This window comes from Rhea pennata, chromosome 17 (genome assembly GCF_028389875.1).
Source record: "Rhea pennata isolate bPtePen1 chromosome 17, bPtePen1.pri, whole genome shotgun sequence".
Lineage (NCBI taxonomy): Eukaryota > Metazoa > Chordata > Aves > Rheiformes > Rheidae > Rhea > Rhea pennata.
In genome coordinates, this window is record NC_084679.1 from 9,108,846 (window position 1) to 9,133,168 (window position 24,323).

The 24,323-nt window shown below is 36.6% G+C and overlaps 1 protein-coding gene across 8 annotated transcripts in view; it reads left to right on the top strand.

The window, feature by feature from the left end:
- ARVCF (ARVCF delta catenin family member) overlaps nucleotides 1-24,323 on the top strand; it is a 292,145-nt gene that overhangs the window by 19,379 nt on the left and 248,443 nt on the right. For 7 of the 8 annotated variants that reach the window (XM_062590417.1, XM_062590416.1, XM_062590418.1 and 4 more), the window contains one exon: nucleotides 2,209-2,277. The exons of the other annotated variant lie outside the window; for it this stretch is intronic. The gene's annotated coding sequence lies outside the window, so the exon portion shown is untranslated. The remainder of the gene's footprint in view (nucleotides 1-2,208; nucleotides 2,278-24,323) is intronic. 8 annotated transcript variants of the gene reach the window in all.

A 24,323-nucleotide genomic window follows, 5' to 3' on the forward strand; every position in this document is an offset into this window, starting at 1 on the left:
CCTTAGTGGACTCCTGTAGGGGACACCAATGGTAACCTTGCAGAGTCCTGAGCAGTGGTATTTAAGAAGCAGCTTGTCTGTACTTCTGTGATGTGACAGTCAAAATGGGATCAAAGAAATAAATGAAAACTTTAATTTTTAGAAGCTTGAAAAGGTCCAACATGAATAGGACTTCATTATCTTCAATGGATATTGTTCCTGCTCAAGAGTTTATGGAGACATAATAAAAACAATAGAATAGAATTGTAGGCACAATGTTAAATCTAATGTTTCATCATACTACTGAAAATATGAATTAAGAGATTTGCAATTCAACTTTTTCAATGAGATTTTTTTGATTTTTTAATAGGCTATACATTTTCACAGATTTTTTTTTAATATGAGATTTTAAGAACTTCACTTAAGAATGGAAGGTCTTAAAGTGGGTCATGCAGAATTGCCATGCTTCTTAAAATGGCCCTTCTAAAATTATTTTTAACATTTACTGCAATGTTTTAAAACTTAACCAAGTTATTGACTTTTTTTTCCTCTGTAATATGCCCCCACTGATATCTGTTTAATATTGTTTCTGATTATTATCACTGTTTGCATTCCTTTTTGATTAAAATAAATGGTGTGTATATTACATTTTTGGAGAAAATTGTTTAATAGGGCTCAGCAGATTAAGTCTGAATTGCTAATAAAAATGAGACTTTGGGGGGAAAGCCTTGCCTGAGGTTGGATTTGTACTGATTCCATGCATTTCTTCTGACTATATCATCTCCTTCAGTGCTGTTTCTGGAACAACATAACCCTTTTAATGAAATTTCATTTTGTGACTAAATGAATTTCCATGTACGTGCTTCACTTGCTAGTATGTTTTTTGATGACATTTCTCCTTTGTTCTGCGGTACTTAAAAGTATTTTACTTATCAGAGCTGAAGATAAATAAAGCATCCTGTTTACTAATTAGATAAATTTTCATCAACCATCACCCTGAAGGCATTGGAATTGCTATATTAAGACACAGTGTTGCTTTATAATTTGTAAATTATGAAATGAGACAGAAAAGTTATCATGGAGGTTAAAGGCACGTACTGGGAATACTTGGCTTTTGTAAGATAGCTAAACACTGACTGGCTTACAAGTATTGGGGGGGGGGGGGATAAAAAATGCTTAATTTTTTTTTCCAAGTTTTTCTTTAAGTTTCTCCATAAAAGCAGCCTGCAGTTATCTTTCTTTGTATTTTCTAGGTCTCTTAAATTTATCAGTTTGTATGGTAGAAAAGCTATTTCTCCCATCTCTTCATTCTCTGAGTGGCAGTCATTTGTTACTGATATTTGTGGGTTCAGTTTAGCCCCTGTTTGTGAGCAGTCTTTGAACTGGAAAAAAGGAGAAAAACTAGTTAGTTGTGATATTGATTACATAAATTACTGCCCATAGGAGACATGCTGTATGTAGGCACAGCTGTCCTACAAATCCAGTCTAACAAATAGTAGAGGGACTGATGGTCAGTGGTGCTTTGGTGCTTTAGCACTATAGTGGTATAGCTACTGTTAGATATATGCACTTTTCTGTTTTGTGTGACTTGCCCAGTATTTAATGATAAACAAGAACTCTATAGTACTACCATGCAAGCATCTTTAATTTTATTTTCAAAATTCTGTTACAGAAATCAGGAATTTAAAGTGAGTTTATATCCAAGGTCAAATAAAACTTACCTTCTTTTCTTGTAACACAAATCCTGGTAGCTCAGCAATATTCTGGATTAGATGAAGATGCACTTCCAACTTCCAGCATATATATGGAATCAGATATATTTGTAGTTTGGAAGCAATGATAAGTAGAATATTTGAAAAGCTATGATCTTTAGGCTCCTTTTTCCTTTAAAAAGAAAAGTTGATCAAGATTTTGCAAAGATAGTGTTTGTGCTCTTGCAGGAAAAAATAATAAATTTAATGTCTTGATCTGAAAAATTACCACTTTCCCTGTAATTTCTGTGAGTAAGAAAATACTCTTGTAGGTATAGATGAAACTATGGTTCAGTGTAATTACTCTTTTACATTGGTGGCAAAATTACAAGTGAAAACAAAGTATGTTCCTTAAAACATTATGTTTAATTACATACTTGTGGTTCAAGAAAATATGTGATGTTTATTGGTATCTTTCTTGTAGCAAGACTGACAAAGTTTCTATTCAGAGTTTGATCTGTTTCTTATGTTTTTTCAGCGATATCTATATGTTTGAATTCTCCTTTATGAACAAGGGAAGAGGGCTAACAACCTGCCTGAACAAGTGGTAAGAGTTGTCAAAATTTCATTAAGTACATTTTTTTTTAATTACCTACACGTTTTCATGTCTATGAAGTCTAGAAAGCAAGATGGTTACTGTTTTACTCCTTGCCTTTTACTGTCATTCTTTAGCCAACAATAAAGCGATGAAAGACTAAAATCATTTTCTAGTCTGTAGTGGTCTTTTTCTCAAACAGTAAGGCCATTGAACTGAATATAGTTAAAATATGCAAGAGTTTGAGTCAGTTTCCTTGGAACACCAAAATATCATACAAAAATAAATGCCTATATCATCAAAATGTATAATGGTTATCTGCATATAATAGAACTGCAATAATATAGTCTCTAAAATTTCATAAATGAATGTTTTCAAAATGTTTTGTTCTGCTGCTGTCCTGCTTTTAGACAAGAGGTGAACTGGCTCCCCACCTCCTCATGCTTGCTCTCAGCTTCTCAGTTCTGTGTTCAGTTGTGCCATCAGACTTCATTTGAGATTTTTTTGATTTGCCTACACAGAAGGAGGGGGGATGCTACCCATGACTACAAGGGTATTCCTGCCTGGACAGAGAGGGGTTTGTGAATTCTGGAGTCAAAATATTGACTGCTTATTAGTGTGATTAGAAAGAGTGTGATTCAGCTAGGAATCTAGATGGTGTGATTTGTCTGTGGCATGTGAATGTAACAAAGGCGTAAACTCAATGGTTATCTACTTGTGAGATGGGAGGTGTGGCTTTCTGCAGCACTTTACCCTTCCGCTGTTTTACCCTTTCTAAGCGAAGAGTTGTAATATACTGTCAGCGTAATCAAAGTCTAAGTGATTTATGAATTTGTATGAATTCTGATGAGCTGAGGAGCCATTCCTGAGATAACTAATCAGATGGAAGTTTCCTTATGCGAGGAAAAGCCATCTATATCAGTGCCTTGAAATAAAGGAACATAGTTCAAAAGTTTAGTTAAAAATGACTAAGACCAGAAGACAGCTGAACTTTTAAAAAGAAAAATAATCCTTTAATATTCTCTTTCTAACTGGGTTTCAGAGAAATTAGAATTTTGGATGAAGGGGAGGAATACAGTTGCTATAGTACAAGGAAAACTGCTTCTTAATATCTAAACAATATGTATGAGGTGCAAGAGTTTTTACGAGAATTTTCACTCTGAAAGTCATCCTGAGGTGAAATTTGTATTATTTAGAACACAGGAAAATAACTGCAGGGGATGAATGGGAATAAAGTGACAGGAACTAGAAAGAGTTTTTCTCTTGCCCAACAGCCTCAGTATATGTTCAAAATTAGGAAAAAGTACAGACTCTATAGCAATGGCAAATTAGAGGCTGTGTGTGGATACATGAACAACCTATTATTATTCTGGGGTGTATTTGTGAACTAAGGGAATCGACAAGTTTGAAAAAGTTCCTGCTTCTCCTGTGCTGAAGGAAGAGTAAGAATTGTGGGATCATTACCAAAGTTATTTTTCATAGAGCTCATTACTAGAGCTGATTGTTTTGTTTTGTTTCAGTTTTTGTTTCAGGAGTGGGGTGCACTTTATACTTGCTTTAAAGAATATGTCACCTTTAATCAGAAGAGCCATATCAGAAAGCATGACAACGCTTTCAATTTATTGTTTGTCAGTCGTGGAGTATGTTGGTTAGCTTCTTTAGAAATGCAACTCATTGGCTCAGCCTGCTCCCTTATAAAATAGTTCTAGGTTTCTTTTGATTGGTTATTGGTTGGTGACTCCATGATAAAGTAGAATTGCATTCTTCTCAAACCATGGACATCTTGATGGAAAATCTGAAAAGCTGGAGCCATTTGGACCTGCTCTTACTCCCACTGAAGTCACTAATAGAATTTCTGTGGCTTTCAGTGGGAGTAACATCATATGTGAAGGCTTTTCCCCCTATTTGAAGAACAGCTATAATAGTCTGCTATAGCTAGACCTACATGCAAACCTAAGTAACTATTGTAGTACTTGGTTATGAAAGGAAATGTTTCCTGACTAGAAGAAAGAAGTTTTAGCTACTTCTGTTGTGCCAACATGTTTACTTTTTTCCCATACATACAACTCCAAAAATCATTGCTCTGTGAAGATTACTTATCTAAAATTATTTTGCTTATAGATCAGTGCGTTTTTTCATATTGTGTGCAAAGGTTGTTCAGGACACACCCAGTGCCTTCTTATCTCTGCATTACATTACTTACAGGCTAAGTCGGATGACTTGCTCTGTGTATTGTATGCCTGAGAATTTTATCATGATTATATTGCTATGGTCATACAAGCCTCTAAACTTGCTGATGAGATTTAATTTTGCCTTCATTATCATCCACACAACTCTAGTGCTTTGAATAGTCTTTAAAAAGGGATATTGGATGCTTAGGTACAATATGCATGGATTTAGTTTCATATATTTGTGACAGTATCATTTGGAATCCCTTTAGAATTCTTAATTAAAAATAGTTATTGCTAATTGTTTGAAAATCCTGGAGAATTTGCTTTGGTGCTGCTTATGGCCTGATTGATGATCAGGTGGTCTGGTCAGCTGAACAGTTGAACACCTCTTAGCTTGTATGAGGCCTGCATTGCAAACCACTGTGTCTATGTGAAAAGAATGACTGGATATTCAAGTGTGCCTCATCCTACAATCATGTATGGATCAGCATATTAATATTGAAAACAAACATGTAACTTCTGATCCTTAACAAGATCAAAATATGAGTTTTGCTACTGATTGACTAAAATAGAAACAAGGTTGAACTATGACTGTGAATAATACTCCATTGAGTTATTTCAGCACTCGGAAAGACAGAAGCTGTATCTAGGTATGTACACCTAATATTTAAACTGAACCAAGGTGACTTTCAATTCTTTCAGTAGTTCTGGGTTCTTTCATTTGCTGGTGTTTTATAGGGAGTAACTGTTGAGGATATAATTTTGTGTCTATCAAGATCATCATGATCATAAGTTCATTACTCATTCTTAATGAAAGAATTACTGTTCTTCCATAAAGTATTTGACAAGTTTATGAAGCAAAAGACAGTTCATAATGTAAACATTACTGAGAGTAATACCTTGTATGTCTGTCAATATCATTATGAGGCTGTCATTTCACTTAAAAAGTATTAATGATTAGGACTTAGCAGGTTTATATGGAAGGTTACTAGGGCTTTTTTATGCTATTTTGCAAATAGAACAAAGGAATTAATTGATCTGAAGTCTGTACTATATTCTGAACTACTTCTGTGAATGAAATCTGTGTTTCCTGACTGCCCAGCCTTTCTGGTCAATGCAGTGCCACTTTCCTATCATTGATAGTGATTATGAACCAGTTGTTTTATTTACCATTTTTAATGTCTTTCTAGTATTCTAAATTGAAAAAACAAACAGAACCCTTTTCAGTTCTCCAGCCTTATTTCTAGACAACTCTTCAAATTAATACTTTTAGCTTCCTAAATAAGAAATAAGACTGTTGTATACTCAAAGCTCTAAGAAATCAGCTGGCTAAAAGTTACAAGAAGATTTCTTTATGTATTTGGACAGGCTTACAAGGAATAGAAACATACAATTTAACTTCCCTGTAAGATCTTTGCTGGCATATTCCCTGAAGCCATATTGAATTTCCTCATGTGGATCCAATTGGGAGATTGAGAGTTTAGCATTTAGTCTGTACTTCCGTAAGAAGAGTCATGGTAGGCCTTCTTAGTATTCATTCAGTGCTCCAGGAGACATCTCTGGCAATACTGGAGTAATATTGGCATGGTCTATTAAAACTACAGTGAATAAAACTTTAAGACCCAATCTCTTGATTTACATTTCTTACAGCAACATATAATAGAATCTGCAAGGCATAAATGTTGGACGAATTGGCTCCTTTTATTTAGTTCCATTAAAGCCCTTTCCAAGCAGATAAAGGAAACTTGCATAATGAAAAGAATTAGACAATAAATATAAAGCATTATCCTAGAAATACCTCATTTGAAAAATACCAGTTCCTTATTAGGTCCCTCTTACAGACATATCTTCTTCAATTAACTTTAAATGGCAAAAACTGATATGGATGTAATGTGAGTGCACCCATTCTGCAACTGCTGCACCAATACATGGTGACTGTTTTTAATTGATGTTTCTTCTTTCAAGTCTTAAATATACATTATAAGAGGGCACAGGCAATTTTATTTGCCTTTGCTTTGTTAATGTGTTGTATTTTCAGTATTATGCTCCCATTGGAAATACTTTCAAAACATTCCTTGGAAAAAACTTTGTTTGTTAAACATTTATTAAGTGTTGCTTTCCTCTCCCTTACCCCTGCCTTAAGGCTATATATTGTGTCTAAATTGGTGCCATTAACTTGAATGGGGACATTCCCAGAACAGCGATCCAAAAGTTACTTGCCAGCTTAGCAGGAGAAACCTGTTGATCATCAATAAGAGTTCTGCTAGAGCTTTTTTCCCTTGTGCATCTTACCAGCTTTCTAAAGGAAGATGTTTCAAGTTTGCTGTGTCAGAGTTTCGTGTTCCTGACATTACTATCTAAGTGTGTATACACAGGTGTTTTTAGAGCCTGATTTAAACTTTATCTGTCAGCCTTGCCTTTTAGATTTAAAGCTGAATTTTCCCTCCATCTAGAGGAACAAAAGGGACCTAAGCCCTGCTATGCCTCGGAAGCTGAGAGCGTTGTTTATTCCTCCTCTCCTCCCTGGCCAAAATTCCAGTGATTGTTGGAGCTTTAGCATCGCCCACATCAATACAAAGGGAAACTTTCTTTCTTGCAGCTGTTACGTGCCTTTGCAAAGATGGGCCTTACACATTTCTGTTTAGGGATGTGAGGGCCTTTGCATCCCATTAAAATGATTATTAGAATGTTCTTCTGTTGAAATTAGCTTCAGCAGGTTCCTCCTTCTAATTAAATTGTAGCCCATTATATGGTAGTTTCTTCTTATTTTTCTGAAGTGTTTCTCTGCTTAAGCTAACTGTAAAGGATCAAAATTGATAGTTACCTCAATGAGCTGCAAGACACAAGATTGAGTTCTTAATACTGTAGTGGATCAGCTCTTCTGGTTTTGAGATTTTTTTCTGAGTGCTTGGCATTTGTGAAAATATTTGTTAATTTTTTTCCCCAAGTTATATATACAATGAAGTTATTTTAGCACAAAGGTTTAATACTTTTGTTAGTTGACAAAGCTAGAGTTTTCAGCTTACTCAGAGGAAGTCTGGGCTTGGTTTTGTAGTTGCGTGTGGATCTCTGGGTGTTTATAGGATGGGGCAGCACAAAGGTTAGATGCTTTCTAGCATGTGTTAATGCAGTAATGTATCTTTCAAGAAGTGTGCTTTTTCACAAAGCTGATTTTGGAAATGGGTGTTTGAAAACAGCTTTGTCACATATGCATTCAGAGAGAGGAGAGAAAGACTTAAACATTTCAGCTAAGATTTTGTGAAAATAGCCTACTATGTGAGTGTTTACAAACTAGTAAACTAGTCTTTTCATGCCTGTTGGACAGTAAAGATGACTTGAACAGTGTTTCCTGTTCCATGAAACACGTTAACTCAATTTGTTGTTTTGAACTTAGGTACTGAATTGCATGGAATATACTTGATAAAACCCACTGGTCACAGATTATGAATCAGGAGTGTTCAATGTGGTACCAAATGAAAGCATCAAGCGTGCGGTACGGAAAAACCACCAAGTGAGACTGGGAGTACAGTTTCTGTAGTTGGAAATACTCTTCTTGTTCATTTAAGAGAGATCAGAGATTAATCCACTCTCTCTGTTTACAGACAACTATATTTTTTGACATGACTGTGGTGCTTGGGAAAGGGCCTCTTAACAACTGCAGTGTTGACTTTATCATGCTTTGTTGCAGTCAGTTCTGAGGGAAAGAGAATTGTTGGTTTCCTGGTACAGTGACTCAGTGGTATGTGGTGAACACCATCTCATTCCTGTAGGTCCTGACTTCTAGCACCTATTGACTGAAAAATACTTACTTTGCTGGAGCTGGATCTGATAACACTGTCATAAGTTGTTTCCATGTTTAGGAGTTTAAGCTTATTGCATATACTTTCGGGAAACTGCTATGTGTGTTCGTAGTACTCAGTAATTAAAAATAAAAAAGTACTATTCATCCATTTGACTAATATTAGGGCCCCAGATCTGGAGGTATACACCCCTATCATAAGCAGACCTTCTATAATAATCTCTGTCAGTGAGATTGTAAGATAAATGCTGCTTTGTCACTCATTTCAGAACTAAGAAAACTCTTCTGATTTATTGGATTTATTCCAGACTTAAGCCACTGTTAAGAGCATGTTGCTGCTGTGTAAACACATTCTGCCAGCAGGTGGAAATATATATACAACTCATCCATTGACTTATTTCTGTCTTTGGCTGGCTGGTTTCTCTCCCTTCTAAGCGCTGAAGCTATAGATTTGTGAAAATGCTACTTAAGATTTGCAACATACTAGATCTTGCTGTGCGAAAATTTAGTTCAGCTCTCTCTCTCTCTCTCTTTTTTTTTTTTTAATAGATGCCTAACTGCTCTTGGACCTCCCAGACACTCCATCCTTTTGCTATAAGATTGTCATTGAGACCTTTCTTTACCCAGTTAAGTGTAAAGTAAAAAGCAAAACCAAAAATTGTTCAAATAGGCCTAAGCAATACTTCCAATACAAAATAAAAGAGGGTAAGAATGAGGTAATTAGTCATGAAGTATTAGAGGTTGATACTTCCCTGTGCAAAATACTTACCAGCAACGAAATAAAGGAAATAAAAGGCACAGAGAAGGGAACAGAGCTGTCTGGAACCAGAGGAGCAGGTTATCATTGGAGGAAGATCTTTTCCATTGGTCTGATGTTACTGAATTTGAATTGTATATCAAGGCAGATTAGGAAAGGAGTTTAGTTTGAAAAGGTCGGACTTGTCACTACATATATTCTTTCTTATCTCTCCTCCTCACCCCCATCAATGCAGTTACCATTTTAGGCCTTATCAATGAGTCGAAAGCGTATCCTGAAGGAGATAAACCTGAAGCCAATAAACTGTTCCTAGGTAATGCTGTGGTCTTGCAAAGCTCACCTCCAAAGCGACGTCTCAGCTTAAGGACAAAGCACCTTTCTGTAAGCAAAGACGACTGTGATGATGGGAAGGAAATACATACACGTTTGTCTTTGTGTGAAAGCTACTATGAATTAAGCTAGAGTATGAATTTACATTTTGCCATTGTTGCCTGTGCTTTCACGCTCTTCTGAGAGATAAAGATAGGGAGTGTAGGACAGGGTTTTTTAAAAATTGGGCCAGTTTGGGGGGGTGGTTTTGTTTGTTTGTTTTTTTTGGGGGGGGGGAGGATGTCATGCATGAAACAAACTCACTGACTCCTTTATGTAGAGGAGGCTGTAGGTATTTGTATGGTATTTTTATGACAAGCCATAACAATTCATGTTATTTGTAGCAGTAGTTAGTGAAAAGTGTTTAGAACAGCACATTTTATTACACATATTCTGAAACTGGCTTTTATGATCTGAGCCTCTTTCTAGATGTTCAGGAACTTTTGGGCAGGAACAAGTTGTTGCTGTTTAACAGGAGCTAGAATTCTTTTTGCTGTAATTTTCACCTCTTCCCATAACGACAGGTTCTTAGTTTTCAGGGAGTGTAGATTTTAACTCCTAAATTCCTCAGTTGGCTCAAATGAGTAGACTAGCGTTGCCTGGAAGCAGGGTTCGTATGTGGTATATACAAGAGCGGTGGACTGGATAATATTAAAAGATCTTCCATTTCAGTGGAGCTCTCATGCAAGTACATGTGGTCAAGATACAGGAGTGAAAGGAAAATGCACTTTACAGATGCGTCAGAATGGTCTGTGCATGTGTGGGAACCTTTTAATCTTAGGAAATTGATGGCAAGAATGGCATTAAACTCACTTGTCATTAATCCTTATCCTCCTCACTGAAATTTGACTCTGTTAGCAGTAATTTGGAAGAAATAAGGAGCTTTTACAAAGATCACTATAGGCAAAGCTATCTATTGTGACACAGCTGCAAAACTTAACTTGTTTTGATTTATAGATCTTGAATTAACTGTTTTCCATAAATGGGTGTTACTCTATGGAATCCTTTGCAAATACCTTCAAGAAACACTTTCAGAAAATACGAATAGTTGTATGCAGTCTATCGTATAGAAACTGGGGAGTCTAGACTTTCTGAAACATAAGAATGTTGAATTGCGGCTAATATTGTATCTTCATTAGAATACTAATTGCATGTGAGGATGATCTTTCCTAATGAGGTTGTAGTTAATACAAATTTTTTCTAGCTTTTTGGTGGTGAACTTGTTAACTATTTGATTTCAGTTTGGAATTCAGAACTAGTCATGCCATGGTGGCAGAGTAGAACATATGTGTACTTTAGTTGAAAATAACTGATTGTGGAAGCAATGTTTACTTGTTAGTGTTTACCTAAGATCAGAATCAGATCTTAGCTTTGCATTTGAGGTCAAGGTTTGCCTGCTATTTCCACTATGATAAAATAATTATTATATGGTAAATGGTTTCCACTATTTATTATGATAGGATGGAAAGTCAGGTTCTCAGCTCCACCAGAGAACCGTGGAATAATCGAGAAGGTAATAGGTGAGCTACCTTCAATGCAGTTCTTCAGTATTAAAAGCTGGGTAGGTCCCTGAGGAAAAGACAGGGGAAGCCTTCTCAGAGGCGCTAATGCTTGATGTTTAAATGAAAGCAATCTCTAGAAAGCAGTTTGGAAGGCTATCCATTGCAGTGTGCGTCTTGATGCTGGTGGAAGCAGGAGATGGAAGTGTAAGTCTGGATTTGTTCACCAAATGGCTAGAAAAGCACTTCTGTTAAAGAGTGACACTTGTAAAACTTCTGCCTTTCAGTTTGTACTGAAGCTATGTTGAAAAAAGCTAAGTATGGAAGACTCATTGCATTTTGAGGCTAACACTGCATCTATTTCGTGCCTTTAATCACAGCAGATTCCATTGTGAATTCTCGAATTTTGGAGCGCTTGCTGATAGATGTGTCATGTCAGCTGACCTTCAGGCTCAGCAAATTACCGACTGTTCTTGGAGGGGTGCATAATTTTTCAGGAATGGAAGGAGAGAATTATGTGCAAACAAGAAACTATGAGAAAAATGCCTTTACTCACAATGGAATTTGTCAAGCAGACACACATGTGCCGTGGAGTTGTTTGCACTTGCAGTTAGCTAACCTGCCTCTTACAGCTCAGCCGAAGTGCGATAGCCTCTGCCTTCCTTCTTTCCTTATAGCATAACTAGAGGAGAGGCGGCTACTGCGTAGCCTGGTGTGTTTGGTGCCTTATCAACACCGTGAGCTGATCACACTCTGCTTAACTTGTGAGAAGAGACTGCTCGCAGCATAACACTGTTTTTTTCTCTCCTTTTTTTCTTCCCCTCTCTCTTTCCTCTCTTTGCTGCTTGTTAAATATTACAGCTATTTCTTTTGCCTGAAAGAAAAACAGGATTGTTTCTCTGTTTCTTCTGACCAAGAGACCCAAGGGGCTTCTTTTCTAGCACATGGCAATTTCTGGTTAACAATATCCTCAAATTAAATTTTGTATCTTGGTCCCAAATACAATCTTTTTATTATTGTGTAAACATTCACTAACTTCTGCATATAAAGCATTTTCTTACAACTTTGAAGAAGACGGCGCTTGAGACCAGTAGCTATAGATTTTCATCATTATTATTATTTTCTTTTTAAGCAGGTTATTTTGGTACAATGAATAATGAAGTCCATTCTTAGTCAGAAGCACCTGATAAAGTGTTAGCTCAATAATTAATACTGCATTAAAATCTATGACTAAAATAGTAAGTTTGTAATGTGATTTAGGTAAAACTGTAAAATACAGTAGTAATTATATTTTCTTGGTCCAGTAAGTCAAGGTAATTGGAAGGAGAGCAGTGCAGGAGAGACTGACATTTTGTTTTGTCATATTCTGACCGTAGGGTATTTCAGAATAGTCTGAGTTCATTAAAAGGCAGATTTTGCTGGAAGGGATAAATGCAGGATTGTGTTTGTCAATTTATAATAGGAGTGGAATTTCGTTAGCACTACTATTCATTTGTGTTGTGGGAAGAAGAGTAAAATAGATTCTCATTGACTTAAAATGTCACTGTTAATTCTGGCTCCTGGAATTCTCTGCAGTTGTTTGGCTGGGTATGTGAAAGAAAGTGGGGCTGAATATGTGAAAGAAAGTAGTCAGCCCAGTTTTTTTAATTAGGATTCTTGGGGTTTGTGTGGTTTTTATATTTGTTTTTTGTTCTCATTTAATGTTGTGCCTTTTTTTTTTTCTTCTAACACCTAGGCTCTCATTGCTTTCTGATAGAGCTTCATTTTTATTTTTGTAATGCAAACTGTTCTCTCAATTGCAAAAGCAGAATTTGTGGTGCCTATACTCTTATACTATCCTGGCCTCTTATCTCTTGCAAAATCCTTGGTCTAGCCAACCTTATGTTTAAATGATTATTTTACCCAGCCACTGGCTAACCTTTCCTCAGTGTTTCTCTCAAACTTCTGTTTATTCTCTTCTTCAGAGAGAGATACAACAAATTTGTATATGCCTTTTTTTTTTCATGCTCTCATATTCCATCATCTGTTCCATCTTCTTCAGCCTTGTTCCTAGTCACAAATTTTGATATACTCAGTATAGGGCATGGTTTAAAATAGAAGTCTACATGCTGGGAGAAAGATTTTTGTGACTTTTTTCTTTTTCTTTCTTTTTCCTTTTTTTTTTTTAACTTTGACTTAAACAGAAGAATCACCACCTCAGCCAATTCCAAACACCCAGAATTATAAGCTGGCTGTTAGATCCTAAATTGTTTGTAATGAGGCTTTTTGTCTTATTTTTGTAGAATTTCTTGTGGCAAATTATTGAAAAATACTGTCCTGTCTGCTCCAAGAGGCAGGTTATATTTGTCATGGATTTTTTTGCTAGCCCATATAAATAGGCTTTGAATTATTTCTGTCATGAAGTTTCACATAAGTGTACAGCGAAATAATTTTCAAACAAATCAAATTCAAAACACTAGTTGTTAATCTTGCACTCAGAAATATCACGTTATCAGAGAATCACTTTGGCCACTTGTGTCTTTCTCTTACCCCACACCCAAAACTTGTGAAGATTAAGTACTGTTCCAGCACTTTCAGCATGTTATATTATTTTCTGTTATTTGTTTGTTTATTTTTTAAGGAAGGCTTTTCTTGTCTAGACCACCAGTCTTCCCATCAACCTTTGGTCTATAATAAGTGCTTTTCTTTTTCTCTCTCTCTTTTTTTTTTATTCCTGATTGTTTTTAAAGCTAAGGAGTAGATGTTTAAATTCCTTTTTTGAATAGCACAAGAGAAAAATATATTTTATTATCTGGGAAAGGTTCATTGCTTGTTCTCTATTATGTTTTAAGTCTGTATTAATCATAGATATTCACCACAGCTATTAAAGATCTCAGCTTTACAGGTCTTGGGAAAAATGAAGAGTCCCATAAAACACTTGGGTGTTATCTACTGCTTTATTCAGAGAGAAGAGTTTCATGTCTTTATAGTAGCAGATATTGACAATATTGTATTTGACAGGCAATTGTATACCATTGATACTGAGATAGCATGCATTAGCCATAAGCAATTAAAAATAAAGTACTTGTTCTTGTTAATCCACTAAGTGTATTTTGTAGTAGGTAAAGTGTAATACTCCATATTTTTATATATGGCTTTGGTTGAACTACGGCTTTTCAAAATATTTCCACTTACTTCTGAAGTCATAATTATGGCATTCATCCTCTTTGAATGTAATTGTTGCACTTTGCATTCTGCTCAAGTAATGGGACTTAAGTAAGGAATTCATCTCAACCATGGCTTTCCTGCCTACTGGAACAGAGGTACAGCATGTACGTGTTCAGCAGGCTAACCCTTATCAGGTGTACAGAGGTTTCTGGACAGAACAACTGCAACAGCTTTGAGTTTTTCCACATTTTAGTTTAATCCTGCTATTGAGAAGTTAGTTGTCCTAAATTGCCCCACCTCTTTAAGAAATTAAATGGCATGATCTACAAAATTGGCAAAAAAAAAAAAAAAAAACAAAAAAAAACTATCTGTACAGAAGAAGGCTTAATTTCACTGATGTTTGTCAAGTATTTGAGATGTTCTGCTATACAAAAGCTGTTGCTGGTTAGTAACAAATATTCTGCTAGGTGCAATATCAGTGAGTGACCTGGTAGGACAGAGCAGTAATAAATGTACATGTCTTTAATGTGTGCTAAAAAATAAATCACAAAGAAGAAATTGGAATGTTAACAAACTTGTGCTCTTGGTAGGTGATTACCTTATGAAGTATTTTCAAAACTCTGATAAGTATGATATACTGTGGACACATTAGCATGTTTATTTTATGTCCTTAGATTCCCAAATGACATTGAAATTGGAATGAATCTTTGAAGATATTTAGGATCTTATGATAATATTACCATGTATGTGACTTTTTTGCAGGTGTCACTTCTAGTTGGGAATGAGTTGCAGATCTAGGCTCCAAAACAGTCTAACCTCAGTTTGGAATGGATTAGAAAAGAGTTGCTGAGTCCAATTCCTTATGTCACAGACCTAATGTACAATATTTTTAAATTTATTAGGCTTCCTCTTAAAATAATTAGATTGTTTGTTGTTATTCTCCCTTATTTGGTTTGGAGATGTTTTCAGAATGTTGTTTCTCTGATTGGTAGAATCCTGCACAATAGCACAAATTACTTTTTTTTTAAGCAGTAAATTATTGACTTTTAGATAAGAACATTAGTGAGAATTCCAGGATTGAACGGAACCTGGTGATGCTTGACCTTGTCCCTGCCACCCTTTCTTTTTCCTGTTCTCTGTTGAACAAATTTAAAATTCATTTTGGGAGAACTTGCTCGTAGTAGCCTTCTCTCTCTGCTACTTCCCCATGTGATGTGCATTGCTGAGAGCACTCCTTTGATGCTGGCGAGCCATCTCTGTGCTCTCTGCTTTGCTCTGCAATGATGTTCTTGCTGCACACAGTGGAGAGAGGAATGTGCAAATCAAAGGCAGTGCAACGGAGGATGGGGCCTAAGGCGCTGTGGAGCATCATCAGCTCTCCCCACCAGCTAGCCCCAGGAGGAGACAGGCTCAGCACACTGTAGAGCATGAAGCACTTTAAGGCTCTTAATTTTCTTTTTTCCCCTCTTCTTTTGATCAGTTGCTGTGCTGGGGTATTCTGAAGTTCTGTAGTCTGGGAATTATTTCCATCTGCAGTCTTGCTCCTGAGTAACTGTGGTAATACCAGTGTCCAATTTAGTAATATTTCTTTAAGAGCTTGGGTCCTTGACTGATTTGTAGAGGACAAGGGAAGAGTGATTGCAAATGGGTTTCTGTGCTATTAGAGCTCTAAACAGCTTTCCCTCTTGGCTGTATGTCAGATTATACCTTGGAGGGGGAGAAGGGTGGGCTTTGAACTTTTAAAAAGATTTAAATACTTAAGTGCAGGGTCAAGTATTCATATCAGTGGGTGTCTTAGCAAACTGGTTTTAGTGCTCAGCAATCATAATTTTATTTAATATTCTTATGTAGCATTGAGAGTGGTAATTGAGTAGCAGGGGTTTTGAGTTCTTACATTTCTCTATCAGCTTTCCCTACAATTTACTTATATGATAATTTCACTACAGAACTTCACTTTGGATTAATTTTATAAGGCATAGTAACAGTCAGGTTGTTTTGCTATGGGGAAACTTGCCGCTAGTATAGCAATACCCACACAGAGATCTGGTAGGCCAGAGAATGAACCAAGTTAGTATAGGAACAAGTTGCTAGTGTTCAGAGCTGTTAGAAAGAACTTCTCGAGGAGACCATTTGCACATAACTTCTTTCCCCACTTGGCTTCTTTGTTTCCACACTTAGCAGTATTTTAAGGGCATTTCATCTGCGTAACACTACTCAAGGGGAAGGGAATGACTAGCTCGTGAAACTTGTTCTGTAGACCCTTGAGGCTGTACAGTCTCTCTTCTCATAATGTGACCAAGAATTCTCCTCTTTTGGAGCCACCGTATCACAGCATTCACCGTTCTCCTCAATGATGGCCACTTAGCTCAAAGCATTTTGTTCATTCCTCTCGGGTCTGCAGAAGGTTTATAAGGCTTCAACTGGCTTTGGCAGGAAGCCATTAGATTGATGCCAGAAGGCTGCCGGTTACTAGTATAGAGTAGTGGCTTCTAGACCTGAACTCTATACCTTGATCCTTGCCACTGCTTTTTCAGTGGCCCTGCTTCAGTTCAGTCTATCTCTAGCTTGAGCATATCTGCTCTGAGTTGTTTCCTCTCCAAAGTATTCCCAAGCAAAATAATACTGGAACAAGGGAGAGAAGGTTCCTACATTCCATAAGGTGTAGTAGGAATCTATGCCTTGGACATATCAAGTAGTGGAACTGGCAGATTTATGGTTCACTCTGGGGGTAGCTGTCTGGTGTCTTCCTATTTCTAATATTTCACATAAGAAAAAAGGATATTGCCCAGTACTGAAGAAATGGGTTCATCAAAGTGAAAAGATAGTTACAAAGCAGCATTTGCAGTCGTCTTTGAGGGTAGCTAGGTGTGAGAAACTGAGAGGAACAGCAGAATAGAAAAGTAAGAATCAAGTGTTGGTATCTCTGACCTCCTGTTTGAGCATCAAGCCTGCCTTGTATAATAAAAGCTATTTATAAGTTTCTGCTCTGTTAAACATGTACAAAATATTACTACGCATAAATACGGAAAGAGAGCCAGCAAGGGGACTTATTAGAGTGAGGAATGGATGTGGAGCGCAAGACAAACTGTGTTTTATTCATGGATTGTAAAGTCAAGAAGAAAAGCTGCTGGGAAGGGATGGCAGTCAAAGGAAACAGAACTCAGAAGGTAAAGAATCCAATGAACTGAGAATTATCAAACCACATGGTCAATTTTTTTTTAGCAATAATAACTCCAACTAGAAGTTTTTATTTTTACTGTGTTATATTTTCATGAATATTTTTAGCTTTTCTGCCACCTACAGTTGTGTCACTGATGTCAGCCATTTCCAGCTTTAAAAGCCTAATCCTCCTAAATCTCAGTTGTTTATTCCGTTGGATTTGAAGTAGCAAGTAAGAACAGTTTTTTGCTTTCTGTTTTGATTTATTTTCCCTCCACTGAGATAGTAAGGAGAGAATGTGATCTAACAACCCAGAGTCCCAAACTCATAATCTTAATCTGGGGGCTGACGAGAAGTTCTGCAGACTGTTCAGTTAGTTGTCACTTGTCACAAGACTACTGGGGAGTAGCAGCCCACAGCACAGCCATTGAGTTGTATTGATCATACAAATACTCCTCAGCGAACACAGTTAACATAACTTAATTCCAAACAGATCAGTTAAGGTTACAGGTTTGCAATCATTCCCTGTTATATTATCACAGGGTAGGAATTTTGAAAATATATCCATGTTAGTTTTGCAATAAGAATGGCCTTTAGTTTTCTTCTAGTACCTTGTGGGGTATTTCCATAAACTGGTTGGCAAAAGAACTTTTCCTTTCATGTTTGGGAAAACTGCCATGCTTCTTTTCACATGTAGAAAAAGGAGAAGAGATTCTCTTGCAAAACCCTGTGGCTTGACATACCCATTGTTTTGTAACCTTGTAATTGTGAAATTTGATTTAAAAAAAATTTAATCAATATGTTGGGGTCAGAGTGATTCCCCCCTCCCCCCCCCCCCCAAGTGGACTACATGCTACTAGCCTGCCACTGACCGGATAGTCCTGATCTTTGGAATTATTTTGCTTGATGGCCTATATATAACTGAGAAAGATTTGCCATGCTATACAGAACACTTTTCTCAGCTGTACCTTCGTCCTTGCAGCTATATAGCAAATATCTTAGTCTGCTCGTTTTACCTACATGTTGAGCTAAATTATTACAGGAGTGTCTGGAGTGTCTATTCTCACTGGTTGAACTAAGGTTCTTCACAGTATAGTGCATATATTGATTTTCATGCCATAGCAAATATGATGGGGGGGGTGTTGAAAGTTTGTTTACAGTGATAATAACAACTTATGTCTGGAACAGCATGAATGTCTGCTCTACAAACAATTGCAATCATACCCTCACACTAAGAAAAAATGCAAAGGAAGCATTACAAATGTGTTTGTTCTATTTTTAACATCTGCCTATAAGGTTAGTCTTATTCTGATCCTGGGCTTTCAATCTAAGGAATTTTTTTCTACTATAAAAATAATATTTTTGAAAGAGAAGATCCAACAGATTTAACTTATGTAGGGAAGAGTTTTGCTCAGAGGAATAACTGTCATTAATTTATTTTTAAGAAAGTAGACTTTTGCTAGACATTTGTTTTATAAGGATATATGTATAAAAATTACATTAAAAATGTGTAATATTTATAATGATAGTGTGTGGTCCAGAAATGGCTTTAAACGACTTTAAAGTTTGTAAAGTTAGCAGTAAAAAACAATCTTTTGGCTTGTAAAATAAACGAAATGTGCTTTAGCAACTAGAAGGAATAAATATGAAATCTCTTGCATTTTTTTTCAGAGAAGGAACCCATTTTAACACAGAATAGCATTGCTTCTCTTTGAAGTACTACAAATACGTCATTGCTTGGTTGCCATGCATCGCTGTTCAGTTACTATGTAGCATATTTTTTCATCAGTGCTTTCCTTGGTGTTATTTCCTCCCTGGTATGTTGGTAGAATCAATCCCTAAAAGTACAGTAATCATGTTAAAAAGCTAATTATACATAGGAGAGGAGTTCAGTCTGAGTACTTCTGTGTTTTATAAATTAGTTGGATTGGCTTACGTAGTGATGGTGCACTGTGGTTAGCCAAAGCGATGTGATGAAGATACTTGCAGTGCCTGTTGCGTTGTGCTTTCTGTATATTGAATTTGTATGGGAATTTGAAGGCATTCAAGATTGGGCACATGACTTGAAATAAAGTAGGAAGGAGAGGATATGGTATGTTATATAGGGCTCTGGGAAGAAGGGTGAATTACTTATCTGCCTGAAAATGAAAGGCTCACTAAAGTGGCATTTAATTCTAAGAAAGCAATTAAGTACTTTAATTCTATAGTCCATGAAATAAATTATATATGTCACTTCTGTATACATTGATTTGCTTTACTTTGGAATTGGCAAATTAGACTTGTTTTGGGCCAAAGCCAAATAATATGTGAAGCAATTTCATACCTTGTGAATTATAGAAGAGAATGTTTGGTACGTAAAACTTCTCTTCGGTCTGCTGGCTCACCTCCCATTTCTCTTAATCTCTTTGGGAATCTTAGTTGGAACCATCTTCCAGAGGCTCAACAATTTTTAAAGGCTGAGTAGCAGTTCCAGTGGAATGGAAGGAATTTTAAATATGATCTCCCTTTCCCCTTACACTTGTCCCTTCCTGGATTGCAGTCTCTTTTTGCTGGTTCTAGATAGTGGCAAAATATGCTTTGATCTTATCGTAATGGTCAACCCTGTCGCAAAAGTCCATTTCTGAACTTGGGCTCAGAGGACGCTCGAGGCAATCGTTTGAATTTTTTCCCCCCTGTATCTTGAAATAAATATATAGAAGAAAGATACTATGATCTGTTATCCCACTGAAATGTATGTTTCTCTTTTGTTCGTAAAGTCTGACAAATTAAGGTTACTTATGGGGCAGGGCTGCTGCCTTTCTGCTGTGAAAACAGAAGAATGAGGAAGATGGGCAGAAAACTAAGTTTTCCAAATGATCATGTTCATGAGATGGAATTTGTCTCCTAGACAAATTTTGGCCAAATATGAGCTTCTGTAAGAACTTTGGACCTGATTCTGCATATTTTGGTTGATACAAGTCCAATGAATTACTTGAGTTTTATTGACGTGAGGCTATATATGGGGTAGGTTTTAAGGACAGGGTGCTACAGATGTCTATTAAATAAGTCTTGAAGGCCTGTCACCTTTCTTTATATTTCTACCATTTAACTTTACCAAGATCTGAAATAGCGTATATTTTAAATGGGATGTGGTATGCAAAGATGTACTGAAAACATGATTTGAGAACCTCTTTGGAGCTCTTGGAGATATACATTTAAATACACAAAATTTGTTAGAACATTTTAAAAATCTTTGTACAAAAATAGCTTTAACGGGAACAATTGCTTACATTAATTTTCAGTGTCACTCAAAAGTAAATAACTTTTTGCCTCTCTTACTTGTTACGTAAGATACGTCAATACATTCAATTTGTTAGGTAGTGAAGGTCCAGATTTTTCTCTATTTACATAAAACATCCCATGGAAAGAGAATAAATGAGTGAGATAGGCATCATTTATTTAAAAGGATAAAAGGAACTCAAATGCTTACTTCCTAGATATGTGTATACAGCTATCTTTGCGGTTCCCCCATATAGGATGATTTGTGTAATCCCTGTTATTGATACACTATAGAATGCTTAAAAATAGTACAATTTTGTTACTATATAAATCTCTGTCATGGCAACATAAATCTCATATTACAAACTTCAGGCGAAATCCTATCCATTGTGTCCTATTGACTTCAGCTGAGTCATGTCCAAATTCTTTGACAAAATTAAATATGAAGGCAAATGGGAAAGGGAATGCTTGTCAGTAATACATAAAGAGACACAGCTAAAGTTATTCAAAATTGGAGGTAAATCTGCTAACACTTACTGGAGAGAAGAGACAGAGGCATAGATATTGATTAGTTTTTCATTTATGGTTGTAGAGTTCTCAGTCATATTTCTTGTATGACTAGCTTTAACTTAGAAATGTAAGAAAGTAGTATAATAGTGAACATAGTAAGCGAGAGGAGCATGACGTAACAGGGAATCCTGGCAAGATGACCTGGAAGAGGGTGAAAAACAATGTTTGTTCTGGTAGCGTAAACTCATCAAGACAAATCTGGTTGTCTTGAATCTCTTGTTAAACATTGATCCAACATTGTGTCATATGCTGCTGCTGGTATAAGTTACGGTCTGCAGGGAATGCCATCACGCGTTCCTTGTGATGCAGATGGCAGGCACTAATACGAAGCTTTGCATCAGTTGATTCATTTCTGACTGGCAATAGCTTACCCATGCTGCGCTGTAATGAGCTTATTTTCCATAGTGATTGTGTGTAGATGGGGGTGGGGTAGAGAAAGGAGCACGAGGGATTATAAAGAAAGCAAGGGAGGTGATTTAAAATCCTTCATGTGGAAAGTGAAGCTTTAGAGATGCCTTTTTCCTTCCTTTCTGCATGGGGACTTTCTTAGTTTTACCAGCATCTCTAATTAACTAGCTATATTCCAGTGACCTTCAATATACATGGAGGAATTTGCATGGCAGTGAGAAATGTTACTTATGAAGATGAAAATGTAGCTTTGCTTCTGCTCAGGTTATTTTGTTTTTAATGTAATGATTTAGATGTTAAGGATGATTTTCGCAGGCTCTGATACGGACTGAAAGCTCACAGGAGAGCTATTTTTAACCATGGTACTAAAACTTACAGTAAACTACTAAGAAATTCAATGTCTAATTTTGCAAAGCTCGATAGTACTTGTCTCAGCTGTTCATAAGCTACATAATAGACTGTTGAAGGAGTTTTTCTTTAAAATTAAACAGAAGTAGCAATCTAAAAATGAAAAGAACATTCTTTGTTGTCCTGAACACTGCAGTTAGAGCATAGATAATAATCTTGAGCATCACAAAGAAAAACCTTAAATGAGTTTAGAGAGTTTACTTCAGAGGGTTTTCTTAGTTTTAACAATGCAATTGTTATCACTCATCAAAAATTACCGTTTTGTTCATATACACAGTACTGAAAAAGAATTGCAGATTCATTGTTAGATCATTGCATTTTGGCAGACGTGCTGTACTACAGAGGTGAGATCTCATGGCATGCAGGCAGATTTTGATGAGATGTGGCAGGGCTGCAATGCTTACACACCTTAAAAAAAATCCTATGTAAGATGCTTCTGGCTCCTGCTGCTGGAGAACATTAGTGAGCTCCCATCAGTGTCTTGCCTCATGGCAAGGCGACACCTCCCAGTTCTGATTATGCTTTAAGTGTGCCACTTAGCAGTTTTCAATTTAAAAGTGAAGTGTATCAGAAGAAACTCAGATGTCAAGAGATATAGACTGTTTGTGACCTTGGGTGAATCACTTAGTTTCATGATGAATAGAAATATTATCTGGGGAATGAAGCTACTACCTTACAAAAAGGGTCAAATCCAAGAGTTTGAGGTATTTGGTATAGGATTTAGGTATTTTTTTTTTCAGTCTATTCTTGGGTATTTCACTTTTAGAGATGTTCAGCAGTCCCTTCATGAAATTTGCTTTATTTTTTTAATTATTTTTATTTAAAGGCAAAGATAGTTTTAAGAAGTTGTGGAGGAGCTCCATGAGCAAATTTTAAAAACAGGTGCTCTCACATCTTCACTTAGAATTGATGTTTTTCAGCTGTCTTGGCAACTCTGAGCATTGTCACCTTGCTTAGCATCTGGCCAGAAGCAGTAAATTTTCAATTGCTATTCTGATGTTACAGTTTTATCACAATCCTCATTCCTCCCCTGAAGGAAAGCTGACACTTTTGCCATTTTAACAGCTGCAGTTTTTCCCTTCTTCATCATTGCTTCCTGGATAATGCAGTGTATCCTGAAAGCACGAGATCTCTGTAGCATTCTCGTTGCTATAGATGTGGACACATGCCATCTGCAAGTGAAATGCTGGACAGGAATGATGCTTAATATGCAGGATGTTATAAATACATGACAATTCAAGGAATGTTTTTGGCAAACAGGAAGATTTCTTAGAAGTGAAATTTCATAGGTTCTGAAACTACTTGCAAAAAACTGAATAATTTCATCTAGGAAAAATACTAAGTTTAAAGTCACAACACCGGAAAAATGATACATCTTTTCCTCTTTTATCTGAATGCATACTGATTAGAGTACAACCCAGGATGTGGGAAACCTGATTCAGCACTGACTAAGGAGACTGTAAATCATACCTCTTGGATCTCAGAAGAATGCTTAATATGGGCTTTTCTTGCCCAGGCACTCTGTTTCTTCTGTTGATGATGTTCCACTTTATAAAACATAATTAAATAAAACGCCCCACCTTGCTTCAGAGCTTCTGCTTGAATTAACTGAAAACTAGGTTTGAGTGGTGAGAGGCTTGGGTTCAGAAAAAGGTCTTAAATGTTTGCTTCTAAGGTAAGTCTCCTTTGGTCCCTTCAGTTGGGAAATGTCCGCTTTGAAAGCAGTATTTGATCATGGAGAGCACTGGTTTTATGATGCATCCGAGCTGACCTAATGGATACTGCGGCCAAAAAGGTCTGTCCCTCTTACTACTTTGCTGCTTGTGTGTCGCTGTGGGAGCACAGGGAGGGAGGTCAGGGTGGCTCCTTTCACTGTTAGGCAGCTGTTGCATTGGTCTAGCTTTCTTGTAAAGAGTCACAGACATGAGAGAAGAGGAGAGGGACAATCTGAGCTTTTGTGTGAAAAGGGAACTCCTTTTCTCCTCTCAATTTTGTGGATCTGGCCATCATTTCACTGCTTTCATTACCAGATTCTGAAATGGAACGTGTCATGTCAAAATGAAATTTTGAGGGCTTCAGCAAGATGAGTTATTTTAAATTCAGTTCGATCTGCTGAACTGAGAAATCAATTATTCACACAGCCTGACTTAGGACATAAAATGAAATAGTATATCATCTCCAGTTAAAACTACAGAGAAAAGTTAAGCAAGATATTTGAGCTTAGAGAGATCTGTTTTTTTTTTTTTTTCCAAGAGTGGAGTGGGATCTCTGACTAGAAGCCCTGTTTGAAAGTACACCATCTCATACGGGTAGTTGCTGTTGATGAGGTGGGGAGAATGACACCTCAGTTCTCCAAATGACTAATTTCAGATGGGTCCAAGTACAGTGTGAGGCTGAAATCACTTAGATTGTGAGCTCAGATGAGATCATGCTCCAGGATGTGGTAGCTGCAGAGTAGATATTCATAAGCAAAATGTAAATACAAATGTGCTTTCAGTTTGTTGATAATCTAT